The sequence below is a fragment of the Rosa chinensis genome, chromosome 5 (assembly GCF_002994745.2).
Source record: "Rosa chinensis cultivar Old Blush chromosome 5, RchiOBHm-V2, whole genome shotgun sequence".
NCBI lineage: Eukaryota > Viridiplantae > Streptophyta > Magnoliopsida > Rosales > Rosaceae > Rosa > Rosa chinensis.
The window spans coordinates 60,542,479-60,554,846 of record NC_037092.1 but is presented as its reverse complement, the minus strand read 5'-3'; the positions used below and the strand labels follow the sequence as shown (position 1 = coordinate 60,554,846).

Genomic DNA, 12,368 nt, shown 5'->3' with positions numbered 1-12,368 from the left:
AAGATGATAATTCCAAGAGTTCTATTATTTAACTACGTCCATCCCATAGGTGTCCACAGTTAACTATTCGTAGCCCTTATTTTCTTTAGTTTTCTCATAGTAGCCTTTTTTTTATAGCTAAGGTTCATATTACCCTTCTCTACATAATAAATTTGTATTTCAAATGTCAAAATCTAACTAATCAAATCCTTCTCCTCAAAACGCTATAATCCATTGGTATTGCTCCAGCATTCTTTGTACATTATTCTGCCGAGTCCTTTAATGCGAGGTATAATTTGAGTCTAGGAAGGCAAGATTATGTACCAGTTTACATCCTCTGGGCATCTTTTACCTGGTAATCAGGGTCTGGGATGTAATTCATCCCCTAAATTGCATTCAAGATTCCCAGAAATCAGGTACTAGGGCAATAAATAAAAGAACCCAGAGAAGAAGAAAAAAGGAAGCGTAACAAATGATAGAGCAGCCAGATTACTGGACTGTCTGGGGTGAATTAATACTTGAATGCAACGGCATTAAACCATTTAGATAGAAAACTCAGACTAGGCATTTCATCTAATTATAAGTACTTCAGTACTTGTTTGTTTGGCCAAGGTGCAAGAATATTGCTGTAGTGAGCTTAAGCCAAAGGACATAAAGGATTGTCTGATACCTGAGATGCTTGTGCCACTGTGTCATAGTAGAAATCATAATAATAATGTCAATACACAGAAATGCAACAAGAATTGGATATTGAACTATCACATGATGAATTGATATTTCTTCTGTTTGCCATGTTGGCATAGCAGTCCAAATCCCTGACGATCATGAAAAGACAACTGCTATGTAGTTCGATTTGATATAAAAAAACTTTTTTTTTAAAATTATCAGAGAATTTGTAATGATGGCATCAGTTTATCTGATACAACATACTTTGAACTGTAACAGCAGCAGAAATGCTTGATGCCAATGTTCCCATGCAGATGAAAATAAAGAAATCTTGCTTGTTTCTCTGCAAGAAGATAATAGCGAGCTAGTGAAGATGGTGTAAACAAAGGAAAGGATGACATCAAGATCTGCTCTTCCAGGTTTTTTTTTTTTTTCTCTCCTAAGAATAGAAAAGAGTTTTATTAGATATCTGAAGAACTCCAAAAATTGCATGACAATGACAAGATTGCCTAATTAAACAAAATCCCTTCAATGTGCAAAAATAACAAAAATCAGAAAAACAAATGCCCCTCAACCCTGAATTTGGAACCCTAACCCCCATATTATTGTCAGATATCATTTGACTGCTTGTATTGCCCCAAAACACAGTCAACACACTAAAACTCCATAGATCTCCACCCTTCCCTCCAGAAGCCTTGAAGTTTCACACAATATCGCAAATAACAGCATACCAGTCCATATTTTTTATTTATGATAGCCACAAGGAATCTCTCTCTTATGGAAACCTCCATAACCAAGTTTCTGAAGACATGCTTCCTGTATCTTTCACAGTGGACACTACATGCAGATCAACTTCCTCAATATCTTTCAGCATACACATCCCTAATAGTTTCTCGAACGTTAATAAGAGTGACAGATAGTAAATTGGCAACATGCCCATAACAGGTTGAACTACTGTAAGGCCTCTTTCAAAATGAAATGATTTCTTCCAACCTTCTTATCTTTTTTAATCCTTCTCCACTAATGGCTCCTAAAAAGTTATAAGCACTTACCCTTGGATCACCAACAATACCACAAAGATAAAGTTAACGCCTATAACAGAAACCTCCCCACTCCCGTTACCGAAGATGAAGCCTATTCTACTACTTCCGCTTCTTGTTTAGGGAGACAAATTGCAAGGCTTATAGACTTTTGGGGTTTGCAAGGTCAGTGCATGGCCGATGAAGAATTTGGGTCTTCCTCCGGGAGGGAATCCCAGAGCTATTGAAGTCTGGAATCCGGTGTGACGAAACGGTGGAGAAGTGGCTTCAATGTTGGACAAAGGCTTTATTTACCAAGAGTAAAGCTAGTGTTGATTCACGCTGTATTGGGCAGTATCCCCGTGTAGTTTTATCACTCTCATCTCTAAAATGCTACAACTGTTCTCAAGTCAACCTTTTCAAAATGCCCCTACATACCTGAAACAAAGCCTTGGGAAAACCATATGATCAATGTGACTCAACTTTACTAGAGTAAAACGTACGTCACCTCACTTATTCCCCAAAAGATCTTTACTGTCATCCAAACTCTAGTCTCTACTTAAATTGCTTATGCTTACCCAGTTTAGTCTCTACTACTGTCTATAACTGATGGGATTCTAATCCAATTCCTCAATCCTTGGTCTTTGAACCAAAAATGAAACTTCTTACAATAATGAACTACCCTCTCTCTCTCTGTGCTTTGCTGGTGCAATAAATCAGATATCAATGCTGGCCCCAGGTTTCCAGTCCCACTTCCACCCTCCATATCCTAAATTCCTAAAACATGATATGTGATTTGCTCATTGAGGTGGTTGGCTCATGTTCGAGTCCAAAAATAATATACAAATATGTAGGAGCTCAAAGATCATGAAAGACTGTGAGACCTCAAAAATCGTGCAAGGTCACAATCCTATGCATATTTCAGCATTGTCATCCTGCAACACATAATCAGAAGCAGAAAGTTTGGAACCCTAGTCAGAACTTCATAGAGATCCATGACCACTAGATTCAAAATTCCTAAACTTAAAACCGCCCAGAGCTCACCTCTACATTCCCACCGCACATTCCACACAAGACAATGACCACTTCACACATCTAAGATCACCAAGGTCCCCATTTTTTCCTCACTGGAATTCATAAATGAAGAATGGTCTGCAAGACCACTCCATCTTGCATTCAAGCCCTTCTTGACTTCCACCCAATTACTTGAGACTACAAATGTGTCCAAACTCCACTCTACCCCAAAAGCATCAATCCTCAAATTAAAGTATGGGATCTGCTATTATTTTCCTTCAAGATTGGACTAACACATATTAGTCTGAGCACAAGTATTGCTTAAGTAAATAAACTTACCTTGCCAACACAATTAGATATCCAAGGGCATTGATGGTCAAACTGTTCTACACATCAATTACATGTGGGACAGTGTTTGGAGCGAACAGGTCTGATTATCTGAAACACGAGCATTTGAGAGTACAAGATATCAGTTTACCACAACATCACAATAATCATATGCTTCATGATCAAATATCCAGTAATTTTGTTATCTTTAGTATCATCTTACAAAGAAATAGGACATTAAGTTCACCTTGCAAGTAGGACAAAGTTGAGACCAATTTCCCATCCATACAGATGAATTGTTCAAACCAATATTTAACAGAGGATCCTGAAATTGTCAGTGTGCCATCAGTGAGCTGAGTTACACAGAATCAGTCGACAAAACACCGTTTGCAACAACATTTTACAACACTGATGAAGCCTATAAGTACAGATCTTTTTAGCTGGTAAATAGATGCACCTCACTTATGAAGCTTTTAAAATCTGAATCAGGAATTATTTCATCATCTATTTTTTATTGCACTATACATGGGTTTGTTACTGCCCTACTGCAACTGACTTGTCTTGGACGGTTCCATATCATGTTCTTTGGTCCGAGAGAGCCTTGATTTTTTATTAGGGGGAGGTTAAAGTTATGTGAGTTGTATTTTGACGTCTGTGTTTTAGGTAGAACGGAATAAAAGGATCTTTCACATCACCAAAAACAGACCCCTCAATTCAACTCATATAATTTGGGTAAATAACTTTCCTCAGGCTTTCTCTGGTTGAAGATGAACAAAACATAGGGATATCATCAGATCATGTAAAAAAAAAAAATCATCATCATACTCTTTTTAAGTTTATACTGTATGCCCACATGGGCGGGGAAAGTCCTGCTGTTGAAAACTCCTAACAGTTATAGTGTTCTTTCTTTTCTAATTGGCAGTACAGAGAACAGAAGCATACCTCTGTATCTATATGACTGCCCAAGTCCCCTGCTCTTTTGATGTAGCCAGGATCTTGACTGCACGCCATTATGGTGGATAATAAAAAATCAAAAAAGAAGAAGAAGAAGAGGATTTAAAGATATTATAGTAACAAACCAGAAAGGAAGCATTTTGTACTAATAAATGAGCACATCCATACTTATTCCCTAAAGTACAACTTTGCCAGCCTGGGGACCCTATCTGCACGGTATACTAGAGATGTGACATCCCAAAAAAGAATAGTTGTGGGGTTAAGTCCAGAGGGAATAACCTCCCAAACCTTTGGCCTTCAGCCTTTGAGAATAATACTTTTTGTCTGACTACAATGAAATGTGGCGTCAGTTAACTAGAACCAAGCAAGTTTTCACAGGACAAGCCACTCAAAAACATCAGGCATCAAGTATTTAAGTATAGTTCACACACATCAACAATTGAGCAACTGCAACTCGTTGTTCTCCATACAAAATAATTTGGCATAATTATTACAAAATTAGTAACCAAATTGGACTTCCATATATATACTGTAAAAAAAAACACACACACACACACACAAGAGAAACAAATATATATATATATATATATATATATATATATATATATACAGATCCTATCCAGAGCGGAGCTCCGCTTTGAAAATTAACGTGTGAAGTTCAAGTTTTTGGTCACTTTTCGGTCGCATATCCACATCTCGACCGTTCAGTTTTTAGGTACTAGTGTATAGATCGTCTCTGCAAATTTTCAGCCAAAATGATGATCGTTAAGGCATTGATAACTGCCTTAAAGCTAGTACGGTTCAGGTTGACAGATTCAGTCCGTCCATTGGTTTAAGCGAGTTAGATACCTTAACGATCATCAATTTGGTTGAAAATTTGCAGAGATGATCTATACACTAGTACCTAAAAACTGAACGGTCGAGATGTGGATATACGACCGAAAAGTGACCCAAAACTCGAACTTCACACGTTAATTTCAAAGCGGAGCTCCGCTCTGGATCGGATCTGTATATATATATATATATATATATATATATATATATATATATATTTTCTCCAAATCATTTGTTCATGTATGTCAGCAGACGTGTAAATTTTCGACTTTCAAATTTGGTCCCTGTTTTACCAATTTGGTTTTATCGTCACTCTGTTTCAAGAGTATTCAACCTTTGTAATTGGTGCCAAATTTCATCAAATTGTCATTCAAAATCACATGTATATCGCACATGTACGGGCTCTTTCATCTTTCCTCCTACCCAGAGACTTGTGCAACTTTAGTAGAGCCCAGTATGTCCAGCTCACGTGCGACTTTCAATGGCAATTCAACAGAATAAAGCACCACTGACCACTATAAAGAACGCGAAAATAAAGTGACCACTACAAAGAACGCGAAAATAAAGTGACCACAAAAATCAAACAGATAACACAGGGATCAAATTGAAATTCAACTAAACCATGGACAGTAAAGATTTTCCCTTGAACAAGTTAAAAAGAAATATGACCATAACCATTAGAGTGTGTCTTTAAAATGCACTGTATTGAATAGAAGGATATAAAAAAAAATTACCTACTGCACCTGTAGAACATAATGAGCGAACCCACTGCAAATGAAGTAGCTGCCCATCCCCAGAAACCAATAGCAGCAGTAACCTTTGTCAGATTAGGAGCTAACATAAGTGGCATGAAGTCAGTGACGACCCAAGACTGAACATAAATCTATCTGCAAAGAATCTAAAGAAAATTCAGAAAATTTTTGATACCTGCGAGAACTGAGTTCATAAAGAGAACTGTTTGAATGATTATTGTGCAGAAAAAGATAGGAGCAAAACCAAAATGTGCAATCTTCCCACCACAAATTCTCTTTAACCAGTGGTTTCCTTGAGCCCGCTGCTGGCTGGACTGCAAAAAGTTTTCCGAAGTATTTAGCCAAAGGAGCATAAGCAAAATACAGGTAAGTATATATGACGAAATTACCCTGGATACAGCTGAAAACATGAGGAACCATAGAGTTAAAGAAAAAGGTGAGGAAAGAAAAGACAGCAAGTCACTTATACAAAATACATAATCAATTACCTTCACTGTTTAAAATCCAAATAGTCCAGCCACTCAAAATAGCAACTCTCCGTACGGACCACAAAAGCCAAAAAATAAAAAATAACAAAGAAGCCAGGCCCACTTAAACATGAAGGTAACTTATATAGTTATATTCAACTATTTTGAAAAATCCTCAGGCCAACTTAAACGTTTACAACTGAAATGCTGGAAATCCATCAAACCCTTCACAGCAACACTATTTCAAATATACCAACACCAGAGCAACTTCAGCTGCTTTAGAGATGGCTGTTTTGACTTTTGAGCCCATTTTTAATGATCTGATGCTGCTGTGATTTAGCTTACTAGTATTTATGTTTCCTTGTAGCAAATTTGATATTTATTCTATTCTAAGATCTATTGGAGATTTCAGTAGATGCATTGTCCCCTGTATCTTAATCTTTAACTTTGAAAAAGCTTTTTTACTATCAGAAAGAGAATACAGAGGAGGTCTTTCATACATAGCAAGTCTACTGTGCTCCAATTGCAAGTTGCCGCCTAATTGTGCAAAGCTGATTTCTATATCCATCCACCTTCTTCTAATTTAATGGCTAATTACTCGATTTTCCATTTGTACAAAAATAAACCTACAACATTTACTAAGATTAGGATATTACCAACAATTACAACCACTATCCCCCAGTCATTATCTCAACTTCTATGTTTCAAGGAAATTAGTTTGCTTCACTCAAAGCTCTTCTATAATTTAAAGTACTTCTGGAATATTCCTATGAATTAATTGTCAACTAACTGTCGTAAAATACAATTTCCCTTTCAAAGATAAAAGCTGCAAGTGAAATATCTATAAATTTTGTATTCCTACTCCACAGCAGAAAACTACCCATCATTAGAATTGTATTTTCTCAAGAGGAAGAGAAGGTGGAATTACAAAATAATTACTGTTGTTATAACTCTACATATACATAAATCGTGAATGGAAATCAACATTTGGGCAGGCATGTCTTAAGTGGCCAAAAGTAGATGAAAGTTCACACTTCCTTAAGCTTATGAAAAATACACCAAACTGAAAGATCTCATCAAAGAAAAGATAATGCAACTCATAACCGGATGGAAAAGTGAGAACCAATAAGCTTTTAGTCTATGCAACCTTCACCAAAAGATAATTTGATATATCAAAATCTCTTTTCCAAAATAAAACCACATACTACAGACGGGAAAAACCTCATATTCTGATATCTGCTTTTCAAGTCTTGTTAAGATTTGGTTATGAGAAATCTACTGGGGTAATATCAATACAGAATTACGTACAAGGAAAAGAGCGACACGCTGATGACCTTTATCAGATGCAATCTGAACAGGTGTGAAACCAGCATTGTCTTTCACCATTAATTCCTGCTTTGTGCCTGCATACACAAGCACAGTGCAAGCCTCCACGTTTCCTTTTAAAGCAGCCCAGTGCAAAGGGGTACAACCTAATAGCATAGGTTACACAACTCATCAGAAAACAAGGACTAAAACTAGGAAACAACCTCAAAGTAAAGATATGATCTAACTTTTTTTGGCATATCAAAGAAATTTTTTAACTGATGGATCGTTAAAAGCAATGGCGAGGGCTCCTGTAAAAGCAATGGTCAACTAGGAGTTGAAATGGATATACAAATTTGACTTGTGACCAAACTGTTTAAAACCAGCCAACACAACCCAAAAGCAAATAGTTTGAAGCAAGTGTGTCTGAGCACATCTCTGTCCAGATTCAGACAGCAAAAATTTAAACCCGAATATGTAGGGACAAAATTTAGGTTGAGTTCCAACTTGATTCAAGCCATCCCAAATCTTAGTTATAGCCACAACGATCATAGGGGAAGGTGTGATATGATTCCAAATGTCTATAATGAAATACTATTTACGAGGCTAGCTTATTGTTATATACTTATATAGGAAAAAGAAATTCATTAAGAAAGAGAAAGAAGATACAGCACAGAGGATAAGAAAGCCACTAAAATTGGAATCTATAATTAAACGAGCCAGCCAAAACAAACAACTCAGAAATCTAAGCAACTAAACAACATCAAATTTGAACAAATATCAAAAAGGAACACTCTAGAAACTCCAAAGAAACTGAAGCTTATATCAAAATACAAAATCCAACCCTCTCCCTCAGGTTATCCAAGTCCTACGCCATCATCCTGAAAACTCATCTCGCTTTCCAGCAAAATAACCAATTGACAGCCATCATAGAAAATTTACCCACAACCACACCCTTCTTTCTCGCACCAAAAGATTTGTGCTTTTCACTCAATAGAGCCACACAAGGAGCTGGAGTGTCCAACCCAGCATAACGTTTCTTGTTTTTACCAGATTAGCTAGAAGCTGCACCATCCCATAGTCTTGTATTACGTATTTCAGACTACCACTTACCAAACATGCTTAACCGCTTTCCTTTAGTAGAAATTCAGTTAAACTATTGTACATGAGCCAGCTAGTGAAACCTATTGCAATTCTTTTTGTTTTTTCTTTTTCTGTAGGAAACAAAATCTCATATAATCAGGAAAACAGAAGTGAAAGCAAGAACATTTTTCTTTTTCTTTTTTGGTTGATACAACCTGTCCAATTGATGCAACAAAAAGCCAACGAGCAACAAAGAGTACTGCAAATTTTATAAACATTTTGATAATGTACATGCAATATTACAGCATATTTACGTAGAAACCAAAATGCACATTTGGTATACCTTCTTTATCTTGCCTCCCTTGGCTTGCATCTCTAAACAGAAGCAACCTAACTGTATCCGCAAATCCCTTATATGCAGCCCTGATATGTCAATATCTCACCGTTATAATAACAAATAACTAACTTTCCAATAAAATAATCTAAGCACATTTTATAAAAAAGAGATGGAGAAAATTACTTCATTATACAACATATATAAGTAATTCAATCATTTTCTATACGATAACCACTACAAGAATGTATTCATTGCGTCCTTGTACAGAAAACTACCAACAAATAAATAAGTTTACTGATTAGAGTACAAGTGTACACTGAGAATCAAAGACTAAAAAACCCATGTCCACAATATATCTATTTAAATGCAAACTATGTCAATATGCCACCGTTAATAGCTTCATACCAATGAAGAGGACTCCTACCCTCATTGTCAGGTCCATCCAAATCAGCATGATACTTTGCTACGATGTGGTTCAAGAAAGATGTTTGCCCATACTGAGCAGTAACGTGAACTGCCTGCAGTAAATAAACATGTAATGAAGCTTTAATTCTTCAACTAATTGAATATCAACCAGTAAACTTTAAGTACGTATGTACATATAGGGCCCTTCCACTAAGGGATCCTTTTTTTTGGCCATTTTAAGGGATCCCTTGTGGGACCCACTTTTCAACCACTTTTGGCATCTCAACCTTTCAATCTTTAGGTTTTCATCAGTAGATCATAGGACCACAAGTTACATTGACTCCCATTTTCCATTCGCTTTAGCTAACTGCAGGTAACATTTTTATATAAGGAAATTCTTGACCCTTATCCCACATAGGACCGTAACTCCATAAGTTATATTGACTCCCGTTTGCCTCCTAAATATGATTTCATCTTTCTTATAAACTCTGCTGTCACTATTTCTGTTATGCTTAACATTAAATTTATCAGGGTGCTAAACACATGTTCAAGAAGAAGCAAGCCCACCAAGAAAACAGAATACAAAACCAACTCTATACCACAAGTGATCTATTCCTCATCCCCAAGTCCCTCGAAAATTCTCCTACTCCTTCACACACCATCCAAAAGATTGAGAACACAGCTCTCTTCCAGCACAATTCCCCTTTTTCTTGCCTCCAAAGAACTTATAACTCTTACATAAGGGATTACATGAAACTGATCTTAGCTGATTTTAGACTTCATCAATCATTTCTGCTATTAGTTCACAGCATAACATAATAAAAAGCAGCAAATGATTCTAAACTTTTAACAGCCTTTTTACACATCAGATACAGATGGGGCAAGAGGCTCCAAGAACGCTGTCTCCTTTAAACCATATCTCAATTATTCATCCTCCCATGAGCATAAGCCAAACTTATAAGTAAAATAGAAGAATAAATTAACCCAAATTTTAACAGCAGTACCTTATGAGGTAAGTTAGCTTCCAATTGTGTCCATTTTTATGTAAGAAAACTCCTTTGAGTCTCTTTAGAAATTAAATTTTTACCTCAGAGTAAAACTTTTCCTCTCTTTCACTAATGGGTTTGATTTTCGTATTCGGTTCTTCTTCTTTGACCATCGTAGCTCTTCATGTTCTCTGGCTTGGTATACGCTTTTCTACGGGAAGTCTTAACAGAACTAATGACAGGACGGTACGGGCCACTGGGAATAGTAGGGGTAAAGTTCATGGCGCGGTCCGAAAGTTATTTTCCATTTAGAAATAGTTTTGAACAAAATGCTCATGGACCAAGGTGATTATCCTTTTTGTTAGAGCAAAGAAAGGAAAACCAGTAAGCAGCAATGTATGACAATAAAAAATTAACCAAGAAGAATTTACCAACTGATTAGAGAAACAAAATTAATTAATTAAAGAATGAGACTATTAGCCGGTACCCATTGAAATCAGCAGCCTCAACCCTAGCTCCAGTCTGCAAGAGCACATCAATGCAATGACGTCTGCCCTATATTCTCGATCAGTCCCCGCCATGCTTTAACAACATAAACAACAAACAGTAGAGCTTGAGCAATCAAAAAGCCAAACACAGAATAGAAGTATAGTTACACAGAAATATATGCTTCATCATCAACAACAAACAAGCTATATATTCATTCATCATTTTCCACACAAATTCCATGAGGAAATCGTAGAAGCGGAATACCTGAATTATGTAGTGGGCGAGATCAGCCCAATGGAGTGCGTAGTAGCCATGGACATCAGGCTGGGAGAGAGAGAGAGAGAGAGAGAGAGAGGCACCGTCTTCTTCTTCGACCAATTCTTCCTAAGAGTTTCTGGAAATCAATCGCCGTAAGCAGAAGCAGAGACTGTCTCTGTCTCTGAAGAGACCATTTCACCACATAGGGATCCGGGTCTGGAAGGTATTCGGATCCGGGTTCCGTAATTTTCAGCCTCTTCTTCTGTGGGTAATGCTAATTTTAGGCAAAACTTAGTATGTCCTAATTTATTATCACCACGCTAGTTTGGCCATAATAAATTAAGACATATTATAATTATTTTCTGTGCTTAGCCACAGGACACGTGGGCGTATCTTATTGGCTTGTCTTATTCGTTTTGGGTCAGCGGTTCACTCTTCTGCTGCTACTTCCTTTATCTCTGAGAATCCAAACAAACGGCGCGAAGAGAAGACCGGGTAGTCTGTTAGGGATTTGGCCCTAACTCCTGGAAATCACAGATAAAGCTAAAGAGAAAATGAGAGGCTAAGCAAAAGCAAGTAAAATTTGTATTAACTGATGCATTTTTCTACAAGATAACGTCCTATCTAGCTAAACGTTGTCATGACCGACACGTGTCACCTGTGTGGCGATGACCAGTACAACCCAAGATTCTTCTACGAGGACTACCCCAAAACGACAGTCAACCACTAAATGGAAAGTGCAGTGCAATGTAAAAGCTAAAGTAAAATAGTAAATAGTAATTAGTCACATCCGACATTGACATTCATAACAATCCACCCGGCTTCAAAAAGAACTTGACCTCAAGTTCTACTGAGAGGTCGGGTCTGTGCTGTCAGGGTCAAAACGGGGAAACCGGAGTAGAATATCTTCTACATCCTCCCAAGTAGATTCCTCACGTGAAGTGCCCAACCATTGAACCAGCCATTGAGTGCCAGCAGCTCCTTTCTTCTTGAAAAATCTTTTGTCCAGTACAGCAATTGGTTCCCACTTTGGATTGGATGGATCACTAACATATGGCAAAAGGGGTTCCACTGTAGCAGTATCACCCAGTTTCTTTTTTAGTAAAGAAACATGGAAGACATTGTGGATCCGAGCTGTTGGTGGTAGCTTCAACTTATAAGCAACCTTCCCCACCCTTTCCAATATTTCAAAGGGTCCATAGAACCTCTGAGACAATTGATGGAACTCACTCTTGTGTACCAAATACTGCCTGTAAGGTTGTTTGGACCTGAATTTAGCCACTCCGATGTAAGACCATTTGGGGAGTTGGCCGAAAAGACATTGAGTGATACGCCCGAGCTGAAGGTGTCGTTTGACCAAGGTAAAGTTTTTGAATCATATGACTAAGAAGAGTGTGTCGTTTGGCCATTTGGCTGAGATTTGAGACTTTGGGTCGGCCGACCTAAAATTAATAAAATGGGCCATACAGCCATACCTTTAGACAAACCAGGTG

The 12,368-nt window shown here is 37.4% G+C and overlaps 1 pseudogene; it reads right to left on the bottom strand.

Annotated features, from left to right (window-relative positions):
- Positions 1 to 307: 307 nt before the first annotated feature.
- LOC112163772 lies at positions 308 to 11,256 on the bottom strand (annotated as a pseudogene).
- Positions 11,257 to 12,368: the final 1,112 nt, after the last annotated feature.